Source organism: Lactuca saligna, chromosome 3 (genome assembly GCF_052625555.1).
Source record: "Lactuca saligna cultivar CGN05327 chromosome 3, ASM5262555v1, whole genome shotgun sequence".
Taxonomy (NCBI): domain Eukaryota; kingdom Viridiplantae; phylum Streptophyta; class Magnoliopsida; order Asterales; family Asteraceae; genus Lactuca; species Lactuca saligna.
The window spans coordinates 203,913,679-203,928,943 of NC_136419.1; positions in this window are offsets into that span (position 1 = coordinate 203,913,679).

The window sequence follows — 15,265 nt, forward strand, 5'->3', positions numbered from 1 at the left end:
TCAGTCAGGGGTTGACTTTGACTTGTCCAAGGTTGACCAGTTGTCTTCCAGGGGTATTTTGGTTATTAAGGGTATTTATTGAGTTGTATGTTTTGATGTTCAGTGGAGGAGTTCGTGTCAGAGTTCGGAGCAGCGGGATCTTATCCTTTCAGCCGACAGTTTCAAGGTGAGTTATCCTCACTATATCAACAGGGTCTAAGGCACCAAGGCCGGCTCTTTATTGGATTGAGATTCGGATATGGTTATTATGTTATTGTTTGATGTGTCTGCATCCTGGTAGCCAAGATGGTACATGCTAGGAGACCTTGTTAACATTAGTTTCCCGATATACAGAGTGATGCTATGCTAGTGACCGGTTAGGTCGGTAACCCGGTTAGGGTAATGATATGCTATGTGATCTGCTTGCTTGGTTTGTTGACTATGACTGTTATATGAATGTATGTTTTGTGCACATGGTTGTTTGGACTGGAGATGGGTTGAGGTGGGTCCTGCTTTGTGCTGTAGGCCAAGATACCCAGGGCGGACCGGTTGTTCCGAAGGCCCAGCAAGCGGTCCGGATAGGCTGTAGGCCCCACGAGGGCGGACCAGACGTGCCGAGGCTCGGAGAGTGGACCAGACCGACTGAAGGCCCGATGCGGGCGGACCAGTCACATTGTAGACTCAGGGAGTGGACCAGGTGGGTTGAAGCCCCGATGCGGGCGGACCAACCCCACTATAGACTCGAAGGACATGACTAGACTTGGAGGATGGATCCGATGGACTGAAGGCCCGATACGGTGGACCAGTCACACAGTAGACCCGATATGCATGGCTTTTCTATGTTCTGTTATGTTATGTATGTTTTATATGTTTTGGACTAGAAGGTCGCAGCCTGGAAGGGCGTATACGTGGTTCGTATTTTGGGGGTATCTCACTAAGCTTTCGGGCTTACAGTTGTGGTTTAATGTTTTTCAGGTTCTTCAGGAGACTGTGGCAAGGCGATGGCGCGATCGTACCGCTCCTGATGATTTTGTAGCAATGTGATTCTGGGAATACTCTAATGATTTGTATTGAAAACCTTTTTGTAAATATTTTAATGAAAATCGAGTTGTTTTGAAAAATTTAAATTGGTTGTCTTTTTCGGATGTTACATAACGACATCCTAGTGCGAATAAAAGTTCTATGGTTAAGTGCTAGAAAGCTAATGGGTTGCAAGGAAAGATTATAAGACCTCACCATGGAGTTTACTCTTCCAAAACTCACCTTAAGTGAGTTTACGGTTGGGAGACCACATCCCCTATCAGTTTAAGCATGTAAACTCATGGGACGAGTGTAATTGAGTGTTTTCAAGACTCTTATGGTTCTAGTAATGATTCTAAGGCAATATACAAGGCTATAGAGGTGTTTAAGGTTAAAGGAGGGTACTCTAGTGGAGTTTACGGTCCAAGGACCATTCCTTGGGAGTTTACGGCTGTAAACCCCATGGTTTACAGTAGTAAACTCTTGGACACCTTCAATTCTTTGATTTCAAGGTCCTTGACTCAATCTTAACAAGTTCTAGTGAGGGTGTAAGGCTTTTTAGGGGTTTAAACCTTCATTTTGCATGTTTTAGGGGAGTTTATGGCCTAAGCATATGTTGGGGCCGTAACCTCTATTTTACCCATCAAATGTCGATGTTTAAATGCTCCAAGTCCGAAATAGCAAGTCCTTAAGCCATATCTTAAGCCCAAATGTGTTTTGGAAGTGTTTTGGGCTTGATTTGCATACTTAGAGGGTGTTTACGGTCTAAGCATGTGCTTGGACCGTAAACCCTCTTTCAAGCCCTAAAACTTGTTGATTCAGTGTTCAAACACTTCTAGGTTAGGTCCATAACTAGTTTCTAAGCTTAAAGGGAAGAACTTGGGCATTTTTGACACCATTTTAGGTGTTTACGGTCTAAGGATGTTCTTAGGTCGTGAACTCCTTTTTCTTGGCTTTCTTGAATGATTTTTGAGGCATAATAACAAGAAATGATGTTTAGAACAAGTTAGGGTAAGAGAACTTACGTTTTGGAGGCAGAAACTTGCGGTTTTTGGATGAAATCGGACTTGAGGAGAGAGAGTAGAGTGAGAAAGTGTGTCTAGAGTGTAAAAAAGCTCTAAGGAGTGTCCACCCACCCTTATATAGGGCTTGGGTGTTGTACCCGGTATACGACTACCCGATACTTATGTTTAACGAGGTTTAAAATTTTTACCCGGTTAAATGGTCGTAACAAAATAAACTTTTTCCAATTAAATGGAAATGTAATTTTTTTCGTGTTCCTATTTATTTTATTACGATGATAATAACATAAAATATAAATAAATAAAACATTTATTTATTTGTCGAACCCAAATTAACAGAAGTTTTATAAAATAGAATATTCCATTAACGGAAACGGGTTATAATGACGGAACAAATTTTGAGTTGTCACAAGTTGTCCATGGATTTTATTACCAAATTGCCAAAGACTGTTAGACAGCATGATAGCATTTGGGTAATCGTCGACTACCTGACTAAGAGTGCACATTATCTCGCCATGCGTGAAAAGGCTCCAATGGAGAAATACGCACAAGTATACTTGGATGAAATTGTTGCAAGATGTGGTGTGCCACTAAAGATCATTTCCGATCGCGATACTCGCTTCACTTGTCACTTTTGGGTGAGTATGCAACGTGAATTAGGATCTCAAGTTGCTCTCAGCACTGCTTATCATCCCCAGACAGATGATCAAACGGAGAAAACAATCCAAACAGTCGAAGATATGCTTCATGCATGTGTCTTGGAGTTCGGTGGTAACTGGGATAAATACTTACCGCTTCTTGAATTTTCGTATAATAACAGTTACCACACTTTAATCAAAATTCTACCATAAGAAGCATTATATGGTCGCAAATTCCGTACGTCGTTATGTTGGCATGATGTAGGACAGAAGATCCTTGGAGGCCCTGAAATGATTGAAGACACCACCGACAAGATTCAAATCGTACGAGAAAGAATGAAAGCAGCCCAAGATTGACAGAAGTCCTATATAGAAAAGAAAAGACGACCTATAGAATTCCAAGTGGGTGATTTCATGATGCTAAAGGTATCCCCATGGAAAGGCCTTATGCAATTTGGGAAGAAAGGAAAGTTGAGTCCTAGATTTGTTGGTCCTTTCAAAATCATCCAAAGAATTAGAAAGCAAGCATACCGCTTAGAATTGCCTGAAGATTTGGCAGGTATTCATGATGTGTTTCATGTGAGTTCTATGCGCAAATGCTTGAGCATCTACGATGAGACAGTTCCATTATCCGAGGTGAAATTGTATAATAAGTTAAGATATGTTGAAAATCCTGAAGAAATCGTGAATGAAAGAACAACTAAGCTACGCAATAAAGAAGTAGAATTGGTGCTTGTCAAGTGGAAACACCATCGAGGCCCAAACTATACTTGGGAGAATAAGAATGAGATAAAAGCAAAATATCCCCATTTATTTTAATCGATGTAATTTGGCGGATGAAATCCTCAAAAGGAGGAAGTATTTGTAACATACACGTTTTGAAATCGTGTTTTGTAATGAATAAAATTGTGAAATACTATGTGAAATTGAGTGTTGAGTTTTAACAAGATGGTTTTTACTAGAAATGAAGTAAAACTATGTTTAGAATCACTCAGAAAATATTGGAAGTCTTATGTAAATCATCTCGTTAGAAACTTGTAGGCGAAAACCTCGCTGAAATCCGAGTTATAACGAAGAAGTTATGACCAACCGAATATCCGCGATAAAACCGACAAGACACCGAATGACTTAAAAAGTGAGTTTTTGATAAATTACTTTTTAGCCTTAGTGATCTAAATGAAAGTCGTAATATTCGTTAAACCGAGAAATTCGATAAAAAGAACGCCAAAATCTGACTTCGTATGAGGAAATTATGATTTTTCAAAGTTTCAACTTACAAGTAGACAGCTAAAAACTCGAATTTTAGATCGAACGATATTTGAATGATTCATCGTAAACGAGAATCGAAGGCCTCCTCATTTGTAGTACAACGGTAAAAAGTCTGAAAAAAACGGATGTCGGATGAAGAAGTTATGAATTTTTAAAAGATTTTCCTATCCATGTCTGTTAAAAATAATATTATTAAAAATAAAATCAAAATTAGCTGACGAAGTCTAAGCGAAAGTTGTAGAACGAAATTTTAGCTACGCGTGCATATAAATAACGTCAAAAACGGAGCTCATATGTGAATGTTATGGATTTTAGAAGTCCAGGGAACAATTTCCGAGAAATCTCGCATGAGTGGTCCGGATTCGGCCACGTCCTTCGCACGAAGCTGCTGCGTCATCGAGTCGTGTAACGACCCAAAATTTAAGACCAAAAATTTCTTTTAATTAAGCATTACTTTAAACAAAGTCATCATTCCAAAACATAATCTGAGTATAAGTTTTCAAAACACATGTTTATTATCAGAGTAAACATTCTCATGTTGTCAAATCTATGGTGTGTGCCATGCGATCACCCCAAGCTCTTCCCTCCGCTACCGGAAGTACCTGAAACCAAAACTGAAAACCGTAAGGATGAAGCTTAGTGAGTTCCCCACCCTACCACATACCATGCAGAACCACATACTGCACATACTAGGCCACACCCGCTATCTTCGGCCTTGCCCCCTACCTCGGGCCTCGCCCGCTACAACAGCCCCGCCGCTCCAGGCCCCACCTGGCTTCAAGCCCTGCTCGGATACAGATCTGTTTTACTTAGGCCTCGCCTGTCAAAGGGCCATGCCCGTCAACAAATAATAACACATAAACATATCACAACACATAAACTAAACTCATACGACTGATCCTGTCCTAAGGCCTCGCCTATCCTGGGCCTCGCCCTTGTCCTGCTACTGATGAGTCATGGAACCCCGTTCACACTCCTACTGGTAGTGTGATACGGGCCCAGCCCACTCTCCCTCCTTCCCTAACTTGGGCCTCCCCCCTGTTCTGCTACTAGTGAGATGTGGAACACCATCCACACTCTGATATTGGTGAGACACGGGATTTCGCCCACACTCACCTCCCTACCAGGCACATACATGTATCACACAGACAACAAGTATAAACTATCATATAAAGAAATCCTTGGGCACCCGCCCGCTATTAATGGACCTCGTCTTGAATATCATACTAGCATATTGTGCCTAGGGCTAACCCCCGGGTCTTCTACTCACAACTACATGGGCCGGCATTGTGACCTTAGACCCATTCACGCAAAGGGAAACTCACCTGCACTGGCTGAACATGCTGATGATCTCACTAGCTGCTGCCCAGTAACTCACTGAACTCCTGCTCCCCTTGCTCCCCGAACTACCAATATCAATGCAACACTGAGTCTAACTAACCCCCGAAAGACAACCAAGTCAACCCTAGTCAAAGTCCAAGTCCAGGTCAAGGTCAACCTTCCAGGTCAACCCTACTCGCCGAGTCACCCTATTGACTCGCCGAGTTCATATATTCAGAGTCCTTCCTTTCGCGTCTCGACTCGCCGAGTCAGTCCATGACTCGCCGAGTCTACCGATTACTGAGTCCTGACCTGTCCAACTCACCGAGTCTCCACCCGACCCACTGATTCGAGTCATAACTCGAAGGGTTTTGGGTTTCACAACCTGACTCGCTGAATACAAGAACAGACTCGCTGAGTACATGGCAATCTTCAACAGACTCGCCGAGTTGTTCTTCCAACTCGCTGAGATCCTGCCCAGCTTCATCCAACTCGTCGAGTCCACTCATGTGGCTCGTCGAGTTTCACCAGTTCTTAATCCATACAGTGGCTTTTCGAGCCATGCAGGGGCTCCAACTCATAGATCCATACTCCCAAAGCTCAATCCTCACGTAAAGTTGCCAACTTTACGTATAACTAAAGAGATCTAGGCTCAAAACAATATAGGGCTAGGTTTCGGGACAAAAGGGCTTGACTAACTCCTCATCTTTTAATGCTTTATGACATATTAGACTATCGCACTACTAGATCTGAAGTGGTAACAACATATCTAGGCCCCAAACTCGGATTGGGTCTCAAACAACCATAAAACCCCCTAAATCTCATAACAAAAATAGATCTAGATGTAAAGGAGGGAAGATAGCAGCTTGTTACCTCCAAAATGAACACAACTGAAGTAGATCTCGGATCTACACCTCCTCCTTTGAAGCAACCTTCTTGATCTTCAAGTTCCTTTCCAAAGTTTCCTTCCTCCAAGCTATTTCTCTCAAATGATGGAAGCTCACACGAAATCAAGGGTTTACTTGTTCTCTAGGATGATATGGGGGCTGAGGGAGGGACATAACACCCTTTAAATAGGATACAACTCCCGGGATTAGGGTTTTCCTCGTTCATACCAGACTCGCCGAGTCACCTTGGCCGACTCGTCGAGACGGTCACTTACTCCTCGACCCGGATCCCGCTCGGACTCGCCGAGTTCCTGCTTGGACTCGCCGAGTCGCCCCCTAAAATTAGGGTTTTCTTTCCTTTCTTGGCGTTCCAAACTTTGGGTGTTACAATTCTCCCCCACTTAAACTAAACTTCGTCCTCGAAGTTTGCTATGCTCCACTGCCTGCGATCTGCCTCTGATACCCCACTAATTATTCTAACACCAGTTGCTTACCATTGCTGGCCTTCCATTCAGTCATTCAGACTAATGTAAATCCTTACAAATAATAATCTCGGGTGCATGCTGACCCTGAACATCCTGGAAACTCAACTTACTCAACCGATAATCTTTCTGGTAATCTCCAAATACTGCACTGACCCCATAGGGGTTCACCCCTTCTTTCCTTGCGCGATTGCCTTGCCTCCCCAAAGCAATGCTCCATAATCATCTATCCCTTCTGCTACTGTGAAGACCCTTTCCTCACCCAATCTATTACTCCCGCTACTCGCAGTACGGGTCATCATCGCCAGTATCCACTGGGCATTCTTTCTATTATCATTTGGTGTCGAGCACCCCCGCGATCAACTAACTGAATTCCACCATACACTGCATACTTGCACTGGTACTGACTAGAAATCCTGCTATTTCATATGTGGCTTCCAGATGAACTGAGACCACCCTGGTCCCTACCAACCTATCAATATTTGGATTACCGGCTCCCACCGATCGTTGAGCCAACACAACCACTAGTCGCTCCCAGCGACCTTCGAAGAAACTTCAACCACCTATACTTCTCAATCTATTCTACCATGTTGGCACTACAGTTTCCTAAGATCCCCGATCCCTGCCTGTACACTAAGATCCTTACCAGGTCCCACCTATGCTGCTAAAACTCATGGGCCTCGCCCACGGGTCTCACCCGCCCCTATCCTTCTAGTCCCACTTGTCTAACCACTCTCGCACGGGCCTCGCCCATGGGTCTCACCCAACCATACTACTGAGCAACCCTGCTCTCAGGTCTCACCTATACTACTATTCTCATACGGGCCTCGCCCACGGGTCTCACCCGACTATATCCTAGAGCGGCATCTCCCAAGGTCTCACCTGTCAAGGGCTATATAGGAAAACTCCTTACCATTCTACTCCATTACCAATTCTTGATCCCTATCTGAATGCTAGGAGATAAGGGCCTCGCCCCGACTCCGCCAATGAAGCCACTATGGAATGCTACGACTTACCCGCAGTCTTACATCACCTTTTATCGTCGTCTGCTAGTGAATGCTACGGCTACCCCGTAGTCTGACAACACTTCCCACTACTAACTGCTAGTGAATGCTACGGCTGCCCCGTAGTCTTACATCACTTTCCACCACTGACTGCTATTGAAGAAAGCTGAGGCTCTCCTGCCACTCTTCCATGCTCTACATATTGCTTCTGCCACTGACTACTAACATGAAAGCATCCCATGCTATCTGACCTCAAGATCTTCATTCCTAATCGCACGAGTCCTACAGGTGACCCTTCAACCTGAATCTGAACCACATACTCACCATTAACATTTACACACACGGACTGATGGGGAGTTTCTTAAACTCCCAACCCTGAACTACTCAATCCATCAAATGTTGAACTACCTCTTTTCCTTCTCTGAAATCATGTACTCGTTCTGGATTTGCGTGCTCTTACCCTTGTACATTCGGAGGATTCTCCCTCACTTCGATCCTGCTCACACCTAGCTGCTCAATGAATAGAAATTGAAATCCTTGCTACTATTCCATAATTAATTTGCTGAGGAATCCCACGTTTACCATAGCTAGGGATCTAACCAATCCATTTCTAAAACTTATACGGCTCCGAACTAGCGAGACATACCGGGTCCCTCCAAGGCATGCTACAGTTACTGCACCCTAAGTAACCTACTTCGATAGAACCCATCCCTTAACTACTAACCAAATATCCAAGGTATGCAGATGGCATATAACTCGATCACAATCAAACCGCTCAAAAATGAAATGCTCATACCGATAATGATGCAAAACCATAACAATATAATAACATGCACAAACAAAAGAACTAAAAACGGAAATCGCATACCTGCAACGTCCGGTGCTGCTCAGGTCTCCAAAGTAGCCATCTGAAAAGCCCTGCCTCCTACCGCAGGCACCTCTGCACGGCCCTGACGGCCGTCTGTGATCCTCAAGGTAGCAGGGGCAGGTGCCATCACCCGTCCTGCTGAAAACAAACTGGGGCACTAGGCCTTCTTGTGGCCCTGCTGATTGCAGTGAAAACATATCAAGTCTGATCCTTGAGTGATGGTAACAGTACAATACCTGCTAAAATGTCCAGTCCGACCGCACCTGAAGCAGCCGGACTCACCACCACTACCACTCCTGCACGCGCCCCCGTGCGCCCTGCCACACTTTCCGCATCGACTGCGGTCCTGATAATCCCTCGATCTCAAATCTGATCCCTTGGGCTTTTTTCCTGAACTCGCGGCTACCTTAACCTCATTCGGCTTCCTCTTCTGGATCTGCTCCAAATCAATTTCCCTCTCCCTGGCCCGAGAAATCATATCTTCCAATGTCTTACAACCGGACCTGCTCACGAACTCCCTGATGTCAGCCCTCAGCATCTCATGATACCGGGCCTTCTTCAGTTCCTCATCCGCGACATACTGCGGTACGAGAAGATCCCTCTCTGTGACAACTGCCAATTCAGGTCATTCTTGGACTCATGCATCTTTATAATAACCATTCATGCACAACATGTCATGACCTAGTAGTATAAATTAGGTCAAAAATCTTGCATAAACTAGGATCCAACTAAGGTCTAGGACTAATATACTTGATACTTACAATTCTAGTAAGTTGCTTAGCTACAATAGGAAATGCCAATACTATAATTAGAATAAAGCTTCAAGCTTTGTTATAATTGAAATAGGGTATAAAACTCTAAAAATAAATTAAAACATTCTAATTATACTTCAACATGTTGTTGAATATCAATCAATGTTCCAAAAACTCTAAACAGCCAAAAATCCAAATTTATAAATCTTAAAGCTTAAAAACTTTATAAAATTTGGCTATAAACTTTCTAATATCAAATTTTATTAATCAAATTATGGATTATACCAATGAAATAGAAATATAAATTACAAGTATTAATCATAATTTATTAGTTAAAAACAAGATTTTTAAATAAATCAAAAATTGCTTAAAGAATCACTTTTATAAAAATTAGATTTTTATAAAAATTAAGGAGGGATTTTTTATAAAAATTTGAATTTAGGAGAGAGGAGGCTTTAATGCCTCAAAAATCTGGCCATCTCCCCTCTCCCCATGCACTCTCTTCCCAAAACTCATGATTAAACTCAAACCCACACTCCACCTCTTCTCTCTTCACTCTTCTCACTTCACTCTCTTCACACACTTCACCCTCTTCCTCTCTCTCTCTAAACTCACGAAATTTCTCTCATTTCTCTGCCAAATTTCAAGACTTTGAAGACCTTGAAGTGTTCTTACTTCTCTCAAGATCATAACCAAGGTAAACAACATCATCTTCTTCCATAGTTTGATGATTCTACTTCTTTTCCTTCTTAGTTTTCTCTTCTTTTAGGATTCTATGCCTTTCCATGGCTAGAAATCTTTATTCTCCCCTTGTGGTTTGTAGATTCTCACCATAACACAATGCATGTGTTTGAAATGGTGAAAATCCGGGATCAAACCCATGCAAGGAGTGAAAAAGATGCACATATGATCATGTGACATCAAAATCTAATATTTCATGTTCTTCTCCATCTCTTTTATGTTCATGCATGACCAAAAGCATTTAAACCATTTCTAGTACATATTGAATCCTCATTCATTCCATGCATGTGTTAGAAATCGGATCTTACCAAAGACATGCATGATGTTCTTGTTGAAATACCCTAATAATGCACACAAGCAAACATGCAATCTGCCAGATTACTTTGTTCGACTTTGAACAGTCATAACTCAGTCATTTCTTAACCAAATCATGATATTCTTTTTGTATTGGTTAGTTCCACGAGTTAACTTTCTAACCCAACTGGTCTTACTGTAAAATATTAAATATCCGATTTTTGGCAGATTTTACAAAAAGGTCGCGCATACAGCTCTTTTTCTGTGATCACTATTTTTATCTTGCTTAAACAATGGTCTTAAACCCAACCATAAATCTTAGGAAAAATACCTTAGAAACTTAACATATCTAGTGAGTTATGGTTGAAATTTCGTGGCTTAAAACCTCACTGAATGGGCTACAAAAATTCATGAACCTCAGCCACATCTACACTTCATGCATTATTGCATGCAACTTTTCTTAAATTGTTTGGAATCATTACCCTCATTTCTCTTCTGAATACATTCTTAACATTTTTACTTTTGAAAGCCCTTGCATGCATGAGATAATCTGGAAAATTTCAAGAGCTTTTGTTATTTATTTGATTTATTAGAATTATTGCTAAAACCAAGGGCATAAATCATATAAAATACTTCCAGAGGTCAATAAATCCTAAATAAATTCATGGATGATACTTATGGGGAATAATAACCCCTCACCAAATTTCAGCAATTTTTGTTACTGTTTCATATGATTTCTAATTTTCTTTTATTTAGGACATGATAAATTACAAAACCACTTTTTAGGATGTGAAAATTGTATCTAACAATTTTCGCATACCTTACTTGTGATGGGTGACTCAAGAAAATAATTTCAAGATTTTCCATCATGTCTAGCTATTTTTCCCAATTTTTGGTAATTATAATGGCTTAAAAATGGGAAAAATAGTTCTGATTATCCAAAATTCATGAAAATTTGCCAGGATATCATATTATATAGTAGGAGGTTACATAAAAATTTTGAATATTTTTCTCCACTGTAAACTATTTTTCCCTTATTTTCTAAAGTTAATTGCACTAAAATTCACTTAAATATACATAAATACCCAAAACCAGTTTATACATTATGAAAACCACTTTTGATATTTTTCCCAAGATATTTATACTGTAAATGATGTTACAAAAATTTATGGTAATTTATTTTAACTGTTTAATAATATTTCTTTAATTAATGACTATTTAAAGGAATAAAACAAGGAAAAATACAAATAACCACTGAAAAATATATTTTATATTTTTCCCAGCCTATTTATGTATAATAACAATTAAATAAAAAGTTTGGGTAATTTTGGAAACTGTTTACTATTTATTTCAATTTTTATTGAAATAAATGCTCAAAAATTATAAAATATAATTAAACAGCTTGGAAATCCATTTTTATAATTTTCCCAGCTTAGTATTGTGTATTAACAGTTAAATAAAAAGTTTGAGAATTTTTATCCCTCGAATGCTATTTTTCGTGAATTTATGTTGTTATTGAGACTTAAAATTTGGAAAATTAACCTTCCAAGGTTGTAATTAATCGCACGACTTGTAAAATTTCAATACATCAGAAAAACTGTAACAAAATGATATAAATCCAATACTAAAACATAAATTGGCATTTCCCTATATGTAGAGTTTAGTATATTAGCATTAGATATCGACATGGAAACTCACTAGTGCGTGTGTTTGGTGTCGTAGGATCCCGGTAGTAAGACGTTGGTGCATCCCGAAGTACCGCTTGTGTCTACACAAAACATCGTGAGTATTCACGCACTCCCCTATTTTCGTTTTTTTATGTTTTGGGGTGGAAAAGCATGTCCAGAAAAACTATTGTTTGCATGTTGTACTTAAATTGAATTGTATCAAACATGATTGCTATTGTATTGCTATGTTTCTTTATGTATGTCTATGCAACACGGAACATGAGAACTTATCGTACAAAGGCCCTTCCCTTATCTCTAACCATTAACTCTTTGAGCCAATGGTCGTTATGGATAGCGCTATTAGGAATTGACAACTCCTCACTCGCCCGAATCGCTGGAGTGCATGATACCATATTCATCTATGGAACGATAAGCATAGATCTCGATAGGGCTTCAGTCATAGGTTTGGTTGAGACTCATTGTTTGCTCATACACATACAAACTCGTTTCTCGTTATAGCAATAAACTTGTATTCATTAATAGCAATCAACTTGTTTATCATTGAAGCAATGTACTTGTATTTACGAAAAGCCTTATTGTACGCTCGATTTTATAAACTTGTGATACTCACCAACTATTTTCATAGTTGACGCTCGTTTTACATGCTTTTTCAGGAAATAATTAGTAAGTGGACGTAAAGATTCATCATCATAGAGCATGCTGCATCGTGTTGAAGCTATTATGAAGCTATATTTTGAACAATGTTATTTTGAAAAACTTGTATTTTGTTCTTTTGAAGCTATGGGTTGTAAACTTTTAAATACTGCTATGGTGATGTATCTTTATCTTTTGCAATGAAACCGTTATCGCTGTCATACCTTGCGTTTCCGCTTTAGCGGGGTGTGACACTCTCCCTGAACTTGGCGGTGATCTCCGCCACAGTCTCAGTAGTCTGCGTCAAATCCTAGAACTCCCGGGCCAGATGCTGCACCTCAATAATTGGCGAAAACTCCGCCCTGAACCTAGCTGAGAAATCGCTCCAGGTCATCGCATCCAATGCGGCATCATCACCCAAAGCATGACCAATCTCTTCCCACCAATCCCTCGCTCTGTCCTTCAGAAGACAGGAAGCAAGTCTGACCTTGTCCTCCTCAGGACACCGGCTCGTACGGAACGCGTTGGCAACATCAGCCAACCATATGCTGCTAGCGATGGCGTCCTTTGCCCCATGATAATTTGGTGCCCCGCAAGCCCTAAACTCCCAAAATGTCATGGTACGTGCTCCCATCAATGCCATCATCTCAGTATGGAAGGCTCCCAACCTCTCATCCAAAATCTCCAATATACCCTCCTTGACTGTGCCAAAGATCACAGGAGTCTGAGCTAGAAATTTGCGCGTAACCTCAGCTGATATCAACTCTCCCATCCGCTCCGCGAGCTGCTCGGCCCCTGAACTCGGGCCCGATCCCTCTCCTGTGCCTGATCCGCCCGCTGGTCTCTCTCGCAACGTCACCATACTGAAACATATAACATAACCACTATCAGAATACTCCTCACTACTGCGAGACCAAACATACTCACTGACAGGTTCCCGGTCTTGTCTCGACCTTTCCCGAATTGAGTACGGATCCTCTGCTTTTAGTAATATGGGCCCATACTACCTTCCACATCTATCCTTACTTTCCTGAAGAACTACTTCGACATACTACCTTCCACATCTATCCTTACTTTCCTGAAGAACTGCTTCGACTCCACCAGGTCCCTTTTCTACTACTGCTCCCAGTACTACCTCATCCTAGACTTACCTTAGGAAACCTCTGACTTAAATCAAACCAGCCCTCAGCTGCTGAAGGTCTCCTTGTGATGCCAATTAGCCATCACCTGGATACCATCACATGTGAAGAGGCTCAGATAATCCTTCAAGTAGAGGAATCGTTCGTACAACGGTTGGACTCAAACAAGAGCTACGCAATAGGACCAAATCCAACACTCTTGTTGATGTATATTGTGAAAAGTCGAGTAGCGTGTATTGTGTTGTTTCGCATTTTGTGTTATTTTACTAAGTCATTTTTTTGTGCGAAGTGAAAATGTATAGACTTAGTATATTTTTTGTTTGTTCCCTATAAATAGGGACTTAGGCTAGAAGTAGAGAGATGGATGCTAGAACTCTCTTCTGCTTATCTTGTAATCAGTCTTAATCAATATGAGATCTGATTAATATTTACTCTTTGTGTTCTTCATCTTTAATCGTTCAAATCTATCTTTTCTTTTAAAAATTCTCGATAACAATTCTCATCAATTGGTATCAGAGCGGGATTCAAACTGCTTAGATCTGATTTTCATATAAGAATCATTTGCTTTTTGAGTTACAAATTTACTCAAAATTTTCCGCGCATTTTTGGTTTTGAAAATCACTATTGATCTTCAGATTTGAATTGATTCTGTATTTGAATTGTTAAGTCGAGTAATCGATTAGTGATTTGTGATCAATTCATTTGATAAAATTCATCAAGTTTTCAAGTTTTCAGATATTTTCTGTGTTCATCAATGGCGAACTTCAATATGAATTCAATGACTTCTTTCTCTCACTTGCTTGGTTCCTCAACCAAAATTCCGATGTTAATTCCAGAATACTATGATCAGTGGGCTGATAGAATGGAAGATTACTTAAATGGAATTGATGAAGAACTTTGGAAGTGTATTGATGGAACAGTACAAACTCTTGCTAATGTTGAACCAATTGAATCATCCACTGCATCTACTGATGTTGAAGAACAACGAAATCGACTGAAGAATAATGAAAAGAGATGCATGAGAGAACTAAGAGGTGCTCTACCTCCTGTGGTTTACAATTACATTCGTAGTTGTAAAACAGCCAAAGATATATGGAATACTCTAAAAGAAAAGTATCAAGGTAGCGAAAAGACGAAGATCAACTCTGTGAAGTAATGTCTAGTTGAACTGAAGGAATTCAGACAAAAGGATACAGAAAATCTCGAAAATTGCTATGATCGTCTGAATGAGCTTATGGTTCGCTGCAATAGGTATGGTATCACTAGATCTCTCATGGAGTTCAATTTAACTTTCATTATGGGTCTTCGCAAGGAATGGCGAAGTGTGAGCATGATGATTAAGAATCAACAAAGTTTTGATACAACTACATTGAATGATCTGTACAATCAACTGAAAACACATGAATGTGAGGTCACAGAAATGTATGAAGAATCAAAACAAGCTATTGGTGGTTCTTTGGCTCTTGTTTCAAAGGTATCAGAAACTGATGAAAAAGATGGTTCAGATGGAGAAGGATTTTTGATGAACT